Below are 15,322 nucleotides of genomic sequence, written 5' to 3' on the forward strand. Positions count from 1 at the left end.
GAAATATACAATGCACATTTACTTATGTCATTCATTTTAGTGCAATAATCAAGTCGGTTTCAATATATTCATGTTATTTTTCATTAATCAAATTGCCTGTTCTTGGGATTACTTAAATTATTAACAAAGTTTCATTGAAACTGATAACTTTGATTCTCATTTATTGTTGTTAAATAAAAGGCATGGTTCCACAAAATGTATGTAAGTGAAGAGTGCTAAGGACTTTTCTGCTAAGTCTTTACTCTAAATGAGTTAACATAAATCAGATATGTTGTATAAGTGAAGAACAAAGTGTGAAAGATAGAGGGGAACTTCGTTCCAGGGACTCAAGGCAGAGGCCATCCAACACTGTATCACCTTCCTTTGATGAAGGTTACCAGGAGCTGCTTAGCCTTTACTTAGTGGGCTTATCGGCCTGCTTGCCTGTGCAGACAGGAATAGCAAATGCTGCTACTTTACTGGACACTAGCTTCATTGTTTTGATGAGGTATGCAGATGTGATCTATCTTTGAAACTTGAATTAGACCTTTTCTTTGGTCCGCACATAAATTTATTTAGCCAAAGAGACAGAGGTGGTCTCGTAAATATTGAAGTAATGTAAGGCCTATGACTTTACCAATACGTTACATTAGTATTTGCTATTCACAGTCCTGGCGAATTATGTTACTACTATATCGTTTATATTGATAATAGTTACTATTCATATTGTGGACATTGGGATAAGGTATTGATTTTAAAATAAACCTTTAAAATGTATCCCTTACTTTCTAGTGTTATTGAATGTGTCTTTCCATTATAAAGGAGCGTTCGAGTTCCACTAATTATCCTTGGAATATCTCATGGGATTGATTTGTTACCCGAAATAGTTCTCACTCACATGCTGCTCAGTGGGTTGCAGTCCAATTGGCTTTCCATCTCGGGTAGGCACACTGATAAAGATCTTAGTGCCAGCCCAAAAAGTGTTTTATTTCATTAAGGTCTAATTTAATATATCTCCTAAACTTGCCAAGTAATTTTGAAAATCATCATATGCATTGTGTTAATTTTATTCCCTGGTTTAAAGGCACAAACAACTACACATATGTTAGGACGTTTAAGGGACTTTAAAGTTTGCACAGTAGTGGAAGGTGTTCAACTTAGAATGGGACTTCAATTAAAATTTGAGTCAATGTGGCACCTTTGTAGTGAGGATGTCACATTACTTAATAACATAAACAATGTTGCTATTGAGGGAACTATGTTAAGCACACCATGGTAGGCCATCATTAATAAGGACATTTGTGCATGACCATGGGGTCAGTGACTTAACATTTGTTTAAATATTTAGGTCAATGTTTGGATACCAGATGGTGACCATCTCATTGTATGTTTTGCATCATGAGGATTCGTTATGGACTATCAAGTCTTAATCAAATTTCATCCTTAACAAATGAATCAGATAAAAGTAATGTGTTCAATGTAGTGTGCTAATTTGTGAATCAAATGCACAGCATCATCACTTTTTAGTTTCAACTTATAAATGTTGCAACTTATAAATGTAAAGAAACTATGTTTTGCACTGTAATTTGATTTTTTTCCCACATGCACATAAAATTGCATATTTTGCCCTGACAACACACTTTAAATGAAAAAATAAGAGGCTCATCCTCCTGAGGTTACTGGAAATTAAGGGACATTTTGTCATATAATAAAAAGTCAAAATCCCTAAGAGATTAAAATGGTTTGGGAGAGGGAAAAAATGAAAATAGATAACAAATTGTATGTTTAGAGGTGTACATGAATTTTTAACACAACAATGGCCATCTAAGTAAGGTTGAACTTTAGAAGACACTAAAACAAAGGTGCCCAGTGTAAGTCCTGTGAAGCTGGATCCATACCAGGCTTTCAGAATGTCCATATATAGTTTGTGTTTAATTTAAAAAATAATGGTGGCTTTAACACCATCTTAATTAAAATAGTATGACAATTTTTTAATTTAAGATGTTTGACACCACACGTTTTAATGAGGTTAGAATTTAGACTTAGTAAGCTTCCTGTTTCAAACTATATAATTGTAGTCAGTTATTCATGTGATTGCCATAATGCATCATCATCCAATCTGAAAGGCCTCATCAGAGAATGTCTGAGAGTACACCCAAAAGAATGAGTGGTGGCCACTGACACTGAGTTAGATCACATACTAGAAAAACATCAATTGCCCACAGTAAAAACCGTAGTGGCAATTGCTATGATGACCAGGAAGCTTTTAATTAAAAGGAATATGAAACTTTGATCCTACAAGGGTGATTTAGTTGATGTAACCGGATAGAACCTTTTCTGTGGATATGGAACATTCTCATAAAAAGGCAATCTTATTTAGACTCTAACGGAAATATTTTTAGGCATCTATAGATCACACTTTTTCAGTTTGAAGGTTCATAGATCAAAACTGGGGATAAAAACAGAAAATTATTATTTTGTAACTTAGGCCCTCATTACGCCAAGTTGTATCCGCTGTGCGGCCGCCAATGTGGCCGCATTCCCGCGGTGGCCATAACAACATCCCCACTGTGCCGGCAGGCAGAAACTTGGCTGGCCCAGCAGGGATGTCGGCTGCAACATGGGAGCCGACTCCAAATGGAGCCAGCGGTGCTGCGGCGGTGCGATGGGTGCAGTTGCACCCGTCGCGCTTTTCACTGTCTGCTATGCAGACAGTGAAAAGCTCCATGGGGCCGTGGCAGGGGGCCCTGCGACTCCCCCTTTCCGCCAGCCTTTTTACGGTGGTTCCAACCGCCATGAAAAGGCTGGAGGGAGAGGGACTCGTAATCCCCTGGGCAGCGCTGCAAGCTTACAACCGCAGGGACCAATGTGGTGGGAAACCGCCGGGACCAATGTGGCAGGAAACCGCAGGTCCCGGCAGTGCAACTGTGGCGCTTCCGCCTCGGCCGTAATCCCCGAGTTTTTACCGCTAGCCTGTTGGCGGTACAAACTCCAGAACAGCCCTGGCGGTCTTTGACCCCCAGGGTTGTAATGAGGGCCTTAGTCTCTGAAAATATTGATCTTGTCTTCTGTCTATATCCTTCTTTACAGGACTTGAGAAATAAGTATTTCAAACCACTATTTTGGCAAGTGGGTTACAAGGACACTCAAAGATGCAACAACAAAGGAAGTTCAAATAAATTAATTGCGTGTATAACCAAATTTATTTCATTAGTGGGATTGCACATAAAGGCGCAGCAGAAATAATTATTATTGGTCTTGTTAACATTTAAAGTTATACTGATTAATTTGAATTGATAGATGATGCTGATTATATTTATATTATCAGTATCTATTTGGCTGTTTGTACTATTTATTTAATTGTATTTAATATTAATATAAATTAGGTAATAAACAACTACCTACAACTGCCCTGAATGTGGTCTTCCAAAATCTAAACTAGACACCCCTGCTTTAACACATGAAAAAAAAAAAAAGAGTCCATTAGCCCACGGGCCAGAAACCATCTGTCATCACACAGTTCTCATCACTGCCTGACATTAGAGGGATGTATGTGCCATTAGCAACGTTATCAAATTAAAGTCTGTTTCAGCAGATGAGTGACAATTACACACCTAGCAACTAAAAATGAGATGAGAAGGGATATGTGTGGAACATATATAAAAAGGACAATCCATGAACTGACCACTTTAAAAGAAGGTGGAGCCTCGGCGTTCAAGAAGTTAGAGGCTAGAGCATCTCTCATATACTCCGATCTCTGGAAACATTGGTTCCAGACATCGGTGAAAATGTTGGTGATTTTCAAAATAAGAGCTGTGATGTGAAACACCAATTGATTAATTTACAGCGACAACGGAGGCACCCGTGTATGGGCAAGCTTTCAGACAACGTGTACCTCAAGGTCTCAGTGATTCAGTGAATGCCTCGTAAGAACAACGTGAAACTGACAAGTATACAGTACCTTCACGTGAACGGCCCTCCCCCTGCTTATGTGCCAGGGCTTCTCAAAGGGATAAACCATTCCTAGAAAGCAAATGGCAACCCCAGCTCTATAAAAGAGCAGTTAATTTACATACGATTCTCAAATTATAGTATGAGGCAGGTTTTCAGACAGAAATCATCACGATTGGAAGGAAAACAAAAAACATCAAATGCACTTTAGAAAAATATTGCAAAGCCAAAAACGCAGAGCAGACATCCACGAGCAAAACATGTAAACAGAAATACAGGATTACATCACGGCAACTCTGGGAATATCATAATAATTATGCCTTAGACCTACACAACAGGTACTCTAATAATTTGGCAAAGTTGCCAGGCAAGAAGCCAGGACTCGTGCGCTGATGCACAAAGTGCAGCTCCCGCAGGATGCCTAAACTGGCAAAGACTAGTTGTGACATGCAGAGAACTGTCACGAGACACACAGGCCATCAAGTTTGTGGGACAGATACAAGGGCATAAATATCTTTTAACAAAATACGTGGCAAAAGCAGCAAAATGTACTTTGAAACAATTGCAATGACATTGACAATGACATCGAGTAATAGCTATACAGTTAGTAAACCAAAAATAAGTTCCAAATAAAATATCTCTCAGGCACCTTTGCCGCTTTACAGTAATCTGCACATTCACTGAAGGAAACGACAGTGAGAGGAAGAAACTTCAGTAAAAATGCAGGTCCTATCCATAACCTTAGTTACACTTTAGAGTACTTTGCAGGAGAATATGAACTGTATCTGCAGGACCACTAGAATTATCCGGTTCTGCAGTTGCTGCGTTTTACTCATAATTATGGATTTGCCACATAATCCATCATCTACCGCCTAATCTGCAGATTTTAATTTAAAAAAGGTTTCTAGCTCAAACGCATCAAAAGCTACTAAACATGTGGCAACGTGTTCCCGCGCAGTGGAAGGCCTTTAGCAAAAGTTGACTAGTCATCTTTCAGAGGCTTATTGCTTCATTTAAGTTGTCAAACAGGTACCAGTGAGGTGGTACCATGAGTAAAAATGACAAAATAAAGAAGTTATACTGTCATAGTATGTGCCACTTTTCTTGCAACATAATTTAGTCAACCGTGCTGCATAATAGAGTCTTCCCTTGCAGCATAATTCCAATGTTCCTGTGTATACTTTACATATGGATGTCAGAATCCAGAGATATTCATTATGAGGCGTGAAGACGAGCCTTAGTAAGAAGAGGCTGCTCTGTCGCTCACCAACAACAGTGGTAAACAGCAAGCACTGAAGATGGCATGCAGAGAAGTGCGGGAGATTATGTTTCCCCCAGGATTTAGGAGTTAAACAGATACAGTGAAGTATTTATTGACCTTGGTAAATACTGAAACACTGGGATGTGGTATTTACAAGGCATGGGGCTAGAAATGAGGCACAGCATGCTGATGTGGTATTTATTGCATCCAATTTTGCAAGTTTTCCCTTTTTTCATGGACGTCAATTCGCAAAAATGCGAGGGGCAGCGGGAAGTGACATCACATGCCCTTTGACCTCCACTTTCACTCACAGTCATACTTACACATACACACAAAATCACACTGGCATACACTGCCTCCCACATAAACACACTGTCACCCGTAAGCACACACAACATACACTTAAAAGCATTTTTACTTACCTCAGCTGTCATGGAAGGGCATATTCCAGCTAATTGTACTCCATTTTTATCACACTAATAGTTAATAATAATGTGTTATTAATCACTATTAGTGTAATAAGAATTTACAGAAAGCGAAGAGAGTGGGGCCCCAACTGAGGTCCAGAAGGACGAGCTGCCATTGTGTTCCTGGCACTGAATTTGCCACCTCCGAGGCCAGGGGTCGCAAAAGGCAGTGCGACCCCTGGTGACCCCTAAATGACGTCCATGCCTTTTTCTGTAACTTTTTATCCCTTTTTTTTTTATTGAAATCTGCAGAATATGCAACAGATGATGGATAATAAGGAAAATGCGGCAAAACCATAACTAAGCAAGAAAGGCTACAGCATTGCATAATTCCAGCGGCCCTGCTTTTAATTAAAGCAAGATCACGATCAATTTGACAGTCCTGCAGCAGTACTCTTAATCCATTATAAATGTAATTCTAAACCAAGACGAGCTAATACTTATTGATTAACTGATTACTATTTTAAATGCTTTACTTGGGAAATTTGAAGCACACATATATACAAAGTCTACAAGGCACTTCAGAAGAATAGTCTCAATGAAGAAATTTGAACCTAAGGATGAGAGCGCGACAATTTATGTAAAAGGTATAGCGATTTTCACCATTTCTGCAAGCTGCTGCTGTGTGATTCAATCATTAATAATTCAGCAATTTGTGAACCTTACCAGATCTACAGCATTATTTAAAAAAATATTTTTATAAACAAGGCCAAACCTTTTCATGTGTGCCATCATGTTGAAATAGCAACTTCTTGATTTCAGTGATTGGGACTCATTGTGGACAATTAACAACACTTTCTCAGATTTGATAATAGTTGTAGATTTAATACATGTGCATTTGAAGATCGTGGACACCAGGGGCACAGCTAAGGTTTTCACTGACCTGTGGTAAAAAACAGTTTTACCCCAGTAACTCAGAAGCAGTAGTTGGTTGAAAAGCAATCTGGTGCTACTGCCAAGGCCTAAGGTCAGCCTCAAACAGTAGGAGCCCGGATGTTGTCATCAACTGAGCAAGACCTCCTTGAAGAGCCCCCAGACAACGTGAGCCTATGAAGAGCGTTAAAGCTAGCATAGACATATTGCACACATCCTATCATAGAAGGATGTTTAATTGATTACAATGTGAAACAATGTTCAGCGCCTTTTGATTCCCGGAATTCGAGTCCATGGTCACAGAGAGCAATGGAAGAAACAAAATCCGTCCCCTTCCATTTTGAGATAAGTATAGAAAGGATAGGACTTCAGCTGTGTCCTCAACTCGGTCCAACTTTGGTTGAGAACTAGTCTTGTAGTAACATAATGATCTACAACACAAAGACAGAAATGTCAAATTCTTCAGAAGGGGGTTGTGGTTGGTTGGCTAAACTGTAAACTCAGGGAGCGTGGCTCCTACAGTAAACCAACATGTGGTACCCTGGGCAATTCACGGCAACCAGTACCTGATTTCAATTATCTGCCACAACTGGGAGCATTGGGAAACAAGGGAAAACATCTCAATAATGGAAAACAATATCAAAAGCAAATCAGGCTACAGGGAAGAGATGTTTGCTTCTCCCCCAGCAGATTAGCACAAACTCTTGAAACAGCCAGAAACAGATTGGAGAAACCCAGAGAAAAAAATGCACTGTGTGACAATCGCCCCGCACACCCAGCCGAATCCCTGCTTAAACATCCAAGACATCCAGAGTCTGGGAGCACACACACGATAGCACGAGCATTAAAGGTCAGCTGGAAATGAGTATTCCCAGACTATACTAAGAGAGGCCTGTTAGTCTCTGAGAAAAGGAAGTGAAACCTGCCCTGTCAGTGATGCTATCTAATAAGGAAGTCTGCTTGTCTCTGCAAACACCAAGCATGATAACTTGCTGCAGTGAGCAAAACAAGTGCTACTGAAGACAGAGGACGGCTACATTAAGAGATGCCCAGCAGCATATGGGTGCATTATGGAGAGTTATCGCATGGCATGCCCCAAAAATGAAAAGCGTGATAGGAATGCGGACAATGGTGAAGAGCATGATGGGAGTGATTGAGCACAAACTAAGACATGCATCTGTATACATGTGGCAGGCATGGTCAACAATGTGTACAATGGTGACAGGCGTGATGGGAATGTTGCGCAAAAGTAGCAGGCGTGCTGTTAATTAGCACTTGTAAACAATATGGGTGGGCATGAAATATGTCGTGCGTTTGTTAAAAAGTATGAGTCATGGCAAAAAAGCTACAGTAACAGGTGATACAGGAATGCGTGCAATAGTGACCCGCAGGGCAGAAATGTAAGCATTAGTGACCAACGTGACAGGAATACGTGTACACGGAACACGGCATGCGTGTGTCTACTAGTGGTAGGTTTTACACAAAAAATATATGGAATAATGACAAACATGACAGGAAAAATTGCACTCGTGACAGCCATGACCGGAATGTGTGTAATCTGCAAGAAGTACATGTTGACAGGAGTAAGAGTCGCAGCGGGAAAGTGCGCAGCGTGTCAGGCACTATGGGGATGTGCACGCAGAACGACAACAGTGGGCAAGGCAGACGTTCATGACGTAAATGTGCCTCATAATAAAAGACGTGAAAGAATTGTGCCCAACAGTGATATGTTACTCAGGGACACACATGCCCAAAGTGAATGCATTAGTGGCACGGCTGCGTGTAAGAAGCAAGACAAACGTATACACAGAAAACGCTTACAAAAGCATTAGGGAAATGAGTACAAGTGTGATATGTATGACATAAATGTGTTGATTTGTGGAACAGAGACCTGAGTGAAAGTGTGAATGCCAGGTATCGACATGACAGGAATATATGAACTTTAAATAAAAGAAACGGCGCAAACCTTCGCCGTAATGGAGGCCTTGCACGACGTTGTGTACTAATAGGCAAATATGACAACTGTGTCTTCAATAGCGACAAACATGATAGGAATGTGTCCAAAAATGACAAAGATATGGGCAGTGGGTGCAAGCACGACAGAAATCGATGAATCAGCGAGAGACGCTGCATAAACATGTGCAGAGTAACAGGCATATTTGAAATGCGAAGGTCGCACCTGATATTTCCGGAATGACTGCAATGTTGACAGACATGAAAGGTGCATTTTTAGGTGAGACGGGCATGCGGGGAATGTGTATAACAAAGCATAACATAACTGTTTATAATAGAAGAAGCAGTCGGTGACACTGGTGAAAATGTGTTAGGCTTACCATGCACTCTATAATACTGCCAGCTGTGGTTTAAGTGTGTCTAGTGATGCCAAACATGACAGAAAGGAGAGAAACGACGACAGCCATCTGACACATGCGTATGCCAACGAAAGACATAACTACAATGTGTGCAATAGTCACATGCATTACCTCCCGTCCCTCCTTCGCCTTCCTTTTAACCAATGAGGCCTCCCGCCTCCCCCCTAGACCCTCCCTTCCCCTTTCAAAACCACCCCCCACCCTAATCCCCTCCTGTTCTTTTGTCTAGCCCACGCTAGATGTATCTCTTTCTCTTTCTTACCTGCACGGCGGGGCCTGGAGGTCGTCGGTGGAGGCACTCCTCGGGACGCGGAGCTCCGCGAGGAGTGCGCCGGCTGGGTCGCGTCTTTGACGAAGCAGCATGGCTGCTCGGGAGGCGTGTACTGGGGGCCGGCTGACGGAGTCTAACGGCCCTCTGTGGCTGGGGCGTCGGTTTCCGGGTTTCCGCGCCGCGGAGCCGCAGGGAACTGAGGGACTTCGATTTTGAGCTGCTCTTCAGGTAGGACGGGCGTTCTGCCCGTGGTTTTTATGAATTTGGCCACAGTAGTTGACCTTTTTAGGGATTGGTGGAGCCCTGTTGGGGGTGGACCAGGTGCCTATATACAGGGTAGTTTTTTGGGGTGAGTGTCAGTGTTATTTGGTGGTTTATCATGCCTAAAGTTCCAGCAAAAAGACGTAGGATTGTATCTTCCTCCTCCTCGGAGGAGGGAGGTGAGGCTAGCATTGCTACTCCTGAGACCTCACGATTACCAGACAGGGGTACTCCCCTCATGTCCAGAGAGGAGGTGCAGGATAAGATTGAGGTGGCTGTTACCAGGGCACTGCAAGCAGGCGTGGCCAGGTCTGGTCAGCCCAAGCCTGCGCACTCATCGGTAGCGGCAAGGAAGTCCTCATCGGAGAGTGAGGATGAGGCCCCATCAACGTCATCTGGGGGGAAATATGTTTCCAGAGAAGAAATGTGGGAAGTGATGGCTCATGTTCGGGACAATTTGGGTTTCCCAGTGTTTCAACCTACAAACTCGGATTCTCATTTATTTCCTCAATATCAGACGCCTTCGAAGTTTGCCATGCCTTTTCAGGGACCTGTGAAGGATATGGTGTTTCGTGAGTGGAAGGATGTGGATAAGGCTCAGGTTCCAAGATTCCTTCAGAAACTTTACTTGCTTGAGGGTGAGGAGGTTTTACCTCCTAGAGTACGCCTGGATTCTATTTTGGCTACGCTGATTGGCAAAACGGCAGTCAATCCGGAGGATTGTGTGCCTACGGATGCCACAGACCGTAAAGTGGATTCAGGTCTTAAGAGGGCTTTTGCTGCGGAGAATCTGGCGCTGCGGGCAGGGATTTATTCTGCTTATGCGTCACAGTCATTGGTACAAGACTTTGATAAACTGGCGGTGGCTGTACAGGAAGGGGCGGAATGTTCAGAGCTCCTGGCTGGTATGGAGCAGCAGGCCAGATTGTTGGCTGATGTGTCTTCTGATGTGGTCCGTACTTCGGCTCTGGCGTCTGGGTCTTTTATTGGGGCTCGTAGGTCCCTCTGGTTGCGTTCCTGGAAGGCTGATCCAGGGGAAAAGGCAGCCTTGTTGAGACTGCCGTTTGAAGGTCGTACCTTGTTTGGAGATCAATTGCCATCCATGCTTTCCAAGGCATTTAAGGAGCGGAAGCATGCCTTACCTTATAAAGGGGGTTCTTCTTTGGGTAAAGGGTGGAAGAAGCATTCCAGAGCTTCTCCTACTAGGGATGCTAAATCCTTTTCATTTCGGAAAAGGCGTTTTCAGACGCGTTTTTCGCCTAAGAAGTCTGCTCCTGCGTCCCGGGGTGGTTTCAAGAAGGGGTCCTGACAATCACTGTGGGCCTGGCAGAGGGCCGGTTGGGGGAAGACTGAGTCACTTTCTTTCGGCTTGGGAGGCCAATGTAAACGATCATTGGGTTCTAGACATTGTGACCAATGGTTATGTCATAGATTTTGTGAGGGTTCCTCCAGATTCGGGGGTACGTCCCACTCCTCTGCCTTCAGAGGGGTCACGGAGAAGAGCATTATTGGACGGAGTGCGGGACTTACTGGTCAAGGGAGCCATTTCCCCCGTTCCGCTAGACGAAAGGGGCCTGGGCACTTATTCGGTCTTGTTTCTTGTGCAGAAAGTTTCAGGGGGATTTCGACCGGTGCTCAATCTAAAGGAGGTGAATACCTGGATCAGGACAGTGCATTTCCGCATGCTGTCCATTCAGACTATTTTTCCATTGGTCAGGCAAGGGGACTTTCTGGTGTCACTGGATCTACAGGATGCTTACCTACACGTACCGGTGGCAAGATCCTCTCAAAAGTTCCTGAGGTTTGCTGTGGGTCAGGACCATTATCAGTTTTGCGTTCTACCTTTCGGTCTGAAATCGTCTCCTCGAATTTTCACAAAGGTGCTGGCTCCTCTGGTGGCTTTGCTTCATTCAGAAGGGGTGTTTCTGCATCCTTATCTAGACGACATTTTGATTCATGCTCAATCACAAGACCTGTTGCTGAGGCAGGTGGACCAAGTTCTGGGGGTCCTGCAATACCACGGGTTTTTAATCAATTGGGAGAAGTCAGACTTAGTGCCGTCCCAGGATCTAGTTTTTCTGGGGGCTCGGTTTCAGACACTTCCAGGGTTGGTGACTGTGTCAGAAAAAAGGTTGGGTGTACTTCAGGCTTTGGTAACGAAGGTATTGTTGCTGTCTGCTCCCCGAGCTCTTCTATGGTTGCGGCTGCAGGGTCATTTGGCATCGGTGATATTTCTGGTTCCTTGGGCGCGTTTCCATCTCCTGTGCTTGATGACATGGTTCTTGAGAAGGTGGGCACCAGGGTCTGGTTCTCTGGAGGACAGGGTTCCAGGGTCCGGATTGATTCACAGAGAGTTGCAATGGTGGTTGGATGCAGACCACCTGAGGGTAGGGGTGTCTTTATCACCTCTGAGACCTGTGGTGGTGAAGACAGATGCCAGCCTCTCCGGTTGGGGGGCATGGATGGGGTCGGCTCAGATTCTGGGGTTTTGGTCCCCTCAGGAGGCGAGTCGGTCGTCGAATTGGCGCGAATTGAGGGCGGTATTCCTGGCTCTGGTCCATTTCCAGGATTCCCTGAGGGGATCAGCGGTTCTGGTTCGCACAGACAACTTAGTGGCCAAGGCTTATGTCAATCGGCAAGGGGGGACCAGGTCGAGGGCTCTGTTCAATTTAGTCAGAGAGATTTTTGTGTGGGCTCAGGAGTGGGTTCCTTCTCTCAGGGCTACGTACATTCGGGGGGTGGTAAATGTTCGGGCGGATCTGCTGAGCAGAGTGATTCCTTCCTCTCAACTTTTCTCTCTCCGGAAGTCTCTGTTTCACCGTCTGGTTCGGCTTTGGGGTCTTCCAGTGCTGGATGTGTTTGCGTCCGCAGGGAATGCAAAAGTGGGTCGCTTCTGCTCCCGGTTTCGGTGTCCCCAAGCATGGGAGGTGGACGGGATGTCGTGTCCTTGGCCGCAGGGCCTTTTGTATGCGTTCCCTCCTTTTCAACTACTCAGGGCATTTCTGTTACGAGTGAGGGATCTGGGGTCCAGGGTTATCCTCATTGCGCCACTTTGGCAGAGGGCGAATTGGTTCCCGTTGTTGAGGCTGATGGCGGACGGGAGGATGTGGCCTCTGCCCCTTTGTCCGTCTCCCCTGGAGTTTCCCTGCCTTCCATTGGGGTCATTGAGGAGGTTGCACTTGACGGCCTGGAAGTTGAACGACGGGGATTGACAGGTCTGGGGGTGCCTGTGGCTTTGAGTTCTACCTTACTGGCTTCAAGGAGACGTTCCACTTTGCTTTCTTATGGTCGACAGTAGAAGGTGTTTTCGTCATGGTGCTTAAGTCGGGAGTTGGATCCTACCTGTGCTTCTATCTTTGAGGTGATGCAGTTCTTGCAGGACGGTGCTCATTTAGGGTTGTCAGTGGCTTCTCTTCGGGTACAGTGGGCAGCTATTCAGGCTTTCAGGGGACCATGCCGTAATCTTCAGGATGAAGGGCGCTTGATGCCTAGATTTTTTCAAGGGCTTATTAATTTATTTCCTCGCCCGGTACGTTCTTTTCCTTCATGGGATCTGTCCTTGGTTTTGGATGTGTTGACAGAGCCACCTTTTGACCCATTGGGGGACTGTGATTTGCGCCATCTATCTTTGAAGACGTTCTTTTTGGTAGCCATTACTTCGGCTCGTCGGTTGGGGGAATTGGGTGCATTGGCTTGTTCCTTTCCTTTTTGTAAGATTTTTCACGATAGGGTGGTTCTGGTTCCGGTGCCTTCTTTTATTCCAAAAGTCAATTCTTCTTTCCATTCACGGCAGGAGGTCATCCTTCCTTCATTTTGTCCGAATCCCTCCTCAAGGGAGGAGGTCCGTTTGCATTCGTTGGATGTACGCAGGGTTTTGTTAGAGTATCTGCGGGTGGTGGCTCCTTTTCGTAAGGGGGATTCACTGTTTGTTAATTTTGGTCCGGCTCGCAAAGGTGAAAAACCTTCCACGGCTTCCTTGAGTCGGTGGGTGAGATCTTTAATTCTATTGGCCTATTCCTTGAAAGAGGTGGTTCCTCCTCAAGGGATTCAGGGGAGATGTACTAGAGGCATGGCGGCTACGGTGGCGGAGCTTCAGGGGACGTCTGTGGTGGAAATTTGCAGGGCCGCCACTTGGGCTTCTCCTTCGACGTTTGTGCGTCATTACAGGCTGTCGGACTTGGGTAGTTTGGAGTCGGTGTTAGGTCACCGGGTCTTATCCTCTATGAGGTGATTTGTGGGATGATCTTGGTGCAGGATGTTAAAATAAAGGTCTTGCAACTCGATGTCCGTCTCCTGTGTGTTTCTTGCTATGTCTCATTGGTTAAAAGGAAGGCGAGGGAGGGACGGGAGGTAATGCTTCCATTTTCTTACGATAATGGCATTACTCCTAGTCCTACTCCCTCGCCTTCCTTTTCCGTTCCCTCCCACCCTCCCGGTACGGACTGTCCGAGTTGCAGCTTGGGCTTGGTTTTTGTACAGGAGGGGATAAGGGTGGGGGGGGGGTTTGAAAGGGGAAGGGAGGGTCTAGGGGGGAGGCGGGAGGCCTCATTGGTTAAAAGGAAGGCGAGGGAGTAGGACTAGGAGTAATGCCATTATCGTAAGAAAATGGAAGCATGATACTTTTTGTGCAATAGTGAATGTGGGTGTGCACAATAGTGATAGGTGTTACATTAATGTGTGCACTGCCACGAATGACATGCATGTGTCCTATACTAGGACACAGGAAAAGAATGCGTGAAATAGGGTAGAATGGCAGAAACATCTCAGCCAGGAAGAGGCGCTAAGGACATGTGTGCAATAGTGACAAGCAACACAGAAATGCACCCACTGGTGACATATTTGATATAAGTGCGTGCCCTAGGGACATACATTAAAAACAATTTTCGAAAAATGATAAACACGCCTAAAACTTGCTCACTAGTTACAGGCGCAACTGTGAAGTGTCCAATAACGACAGGCATGACGGATAAAGTACATCGTTATATGCGTGGCAAAACATGTAGCCAATCGTGGTATGTGTTTCAGGGGTAGGTATAGTAGTAACAGAAATTAGAGATACATGCAATACTAATTGAATGACATTATGTCCAGGGATGAAAGACTACAAAAGTGTGCTCACGGTCACAGAAATTTGCCCATTAAGTTAATGCTAGTCGTGAGGGGACTGTGTGGGGGCAGCGAGGGACAGGTCTGTATGAGAGTGACAGTCACGGCATGGGCGGTAAAATCATGACAGAAAGGTAGCCAAGCAGAACAGATATATGTGCAACAGTTCCATTGAAACGCGCTTAGGCTCTGCAGTACATGGCAGGTGAGCCCCCGGCTCTCCTCCAAGTTTCTATGGCTGAAACCTGCGGTAAGGGTTGCACGAGTTAGTAGGTGTTGCAAGGGAATAAACAGCATTTGCCTTACCTGTCACGGTGCCTCTTCCTGCACAGTCCTGCGCCGCCACACCATGGACGCACGGGTTGCCTGGATGAGAGGATGGCTGGGGCGCGCGCATAGCCCGGCGCCTGGGAGTCATGAACTGCCCTCTCCGCAGCTCACTACACCTGGGCAGGCACGCGCATTGGCTGGCAGCGGGCGTGCAGCAGAGAGGTGGGAGGGAGGGAACTAGAGAGAGGGAGGCGCGCGCCGGCGGGGCACTCAAGTCGCTCGCCTATGCTCAGCACAGGGCGCTCAACGTTCATCAGATTGTGACACAAGGTAACACTGTGAGGCCCCTCCTCCTCCAGCGTTCTCCACCCAGACGGACAGCCCCTGTTTCAAGCCCATTGGCTGCCTCCTGCCTACGACTGCATTGGGTACGTCTCAGCCTGCTTGCTCATTGGCTCTTCTGCAAATACCGATTGCGTTTCCGCGTACTTACTGCCTTTCGAGCATCTGT

The 15,322-nt window shown here is 45.3% G+C and overlaps 1 protein-coding gene across 3 annotated transcripts in view; it reads right to left on the reverse strand.

Moving 5' to 3' along the window:
* Positions 1-15,146, reverse strand: part of CAMKK1 (calcium/calmodulin dependent protein kinase kinase 1) — a 1,090,978-nt gene extending 1,075,832 nt beyond the window's left edge. For 2 of the 3 annotated variants that reach the window (XM_069226681.1, XM_069226682.1), the window contains exon 1: positions 14,848-15,146. The gene's annotated coding sequence lies outside the window, so the exon portion shown is untranslated. The remainder of the gene's footprint in view (positions 1-14,847) is intronic. The other variant, XM_069226683.1, reaches the window with a different exon arrangement.
* Positions 15,147-15,322: the final 176 nt, after the last annotated feature.

Source organism: Pleurodeles waltl, chromosome 3_2 (genome assembly GCF_031143425.1).
Source record: "Pleurodeles waltl isolate 20211129_DDA chromosome 3_2, aPleWal1.hap1.20221129, whole genome shotgun sequence".
In the NCBI taxonomy this organism is placed as follows: Eukaryota; Metazoa; Chordata; class Amphibia; order Caudata; family Salamandridae; genus Pleurodeles; species Pleurodeles waltl.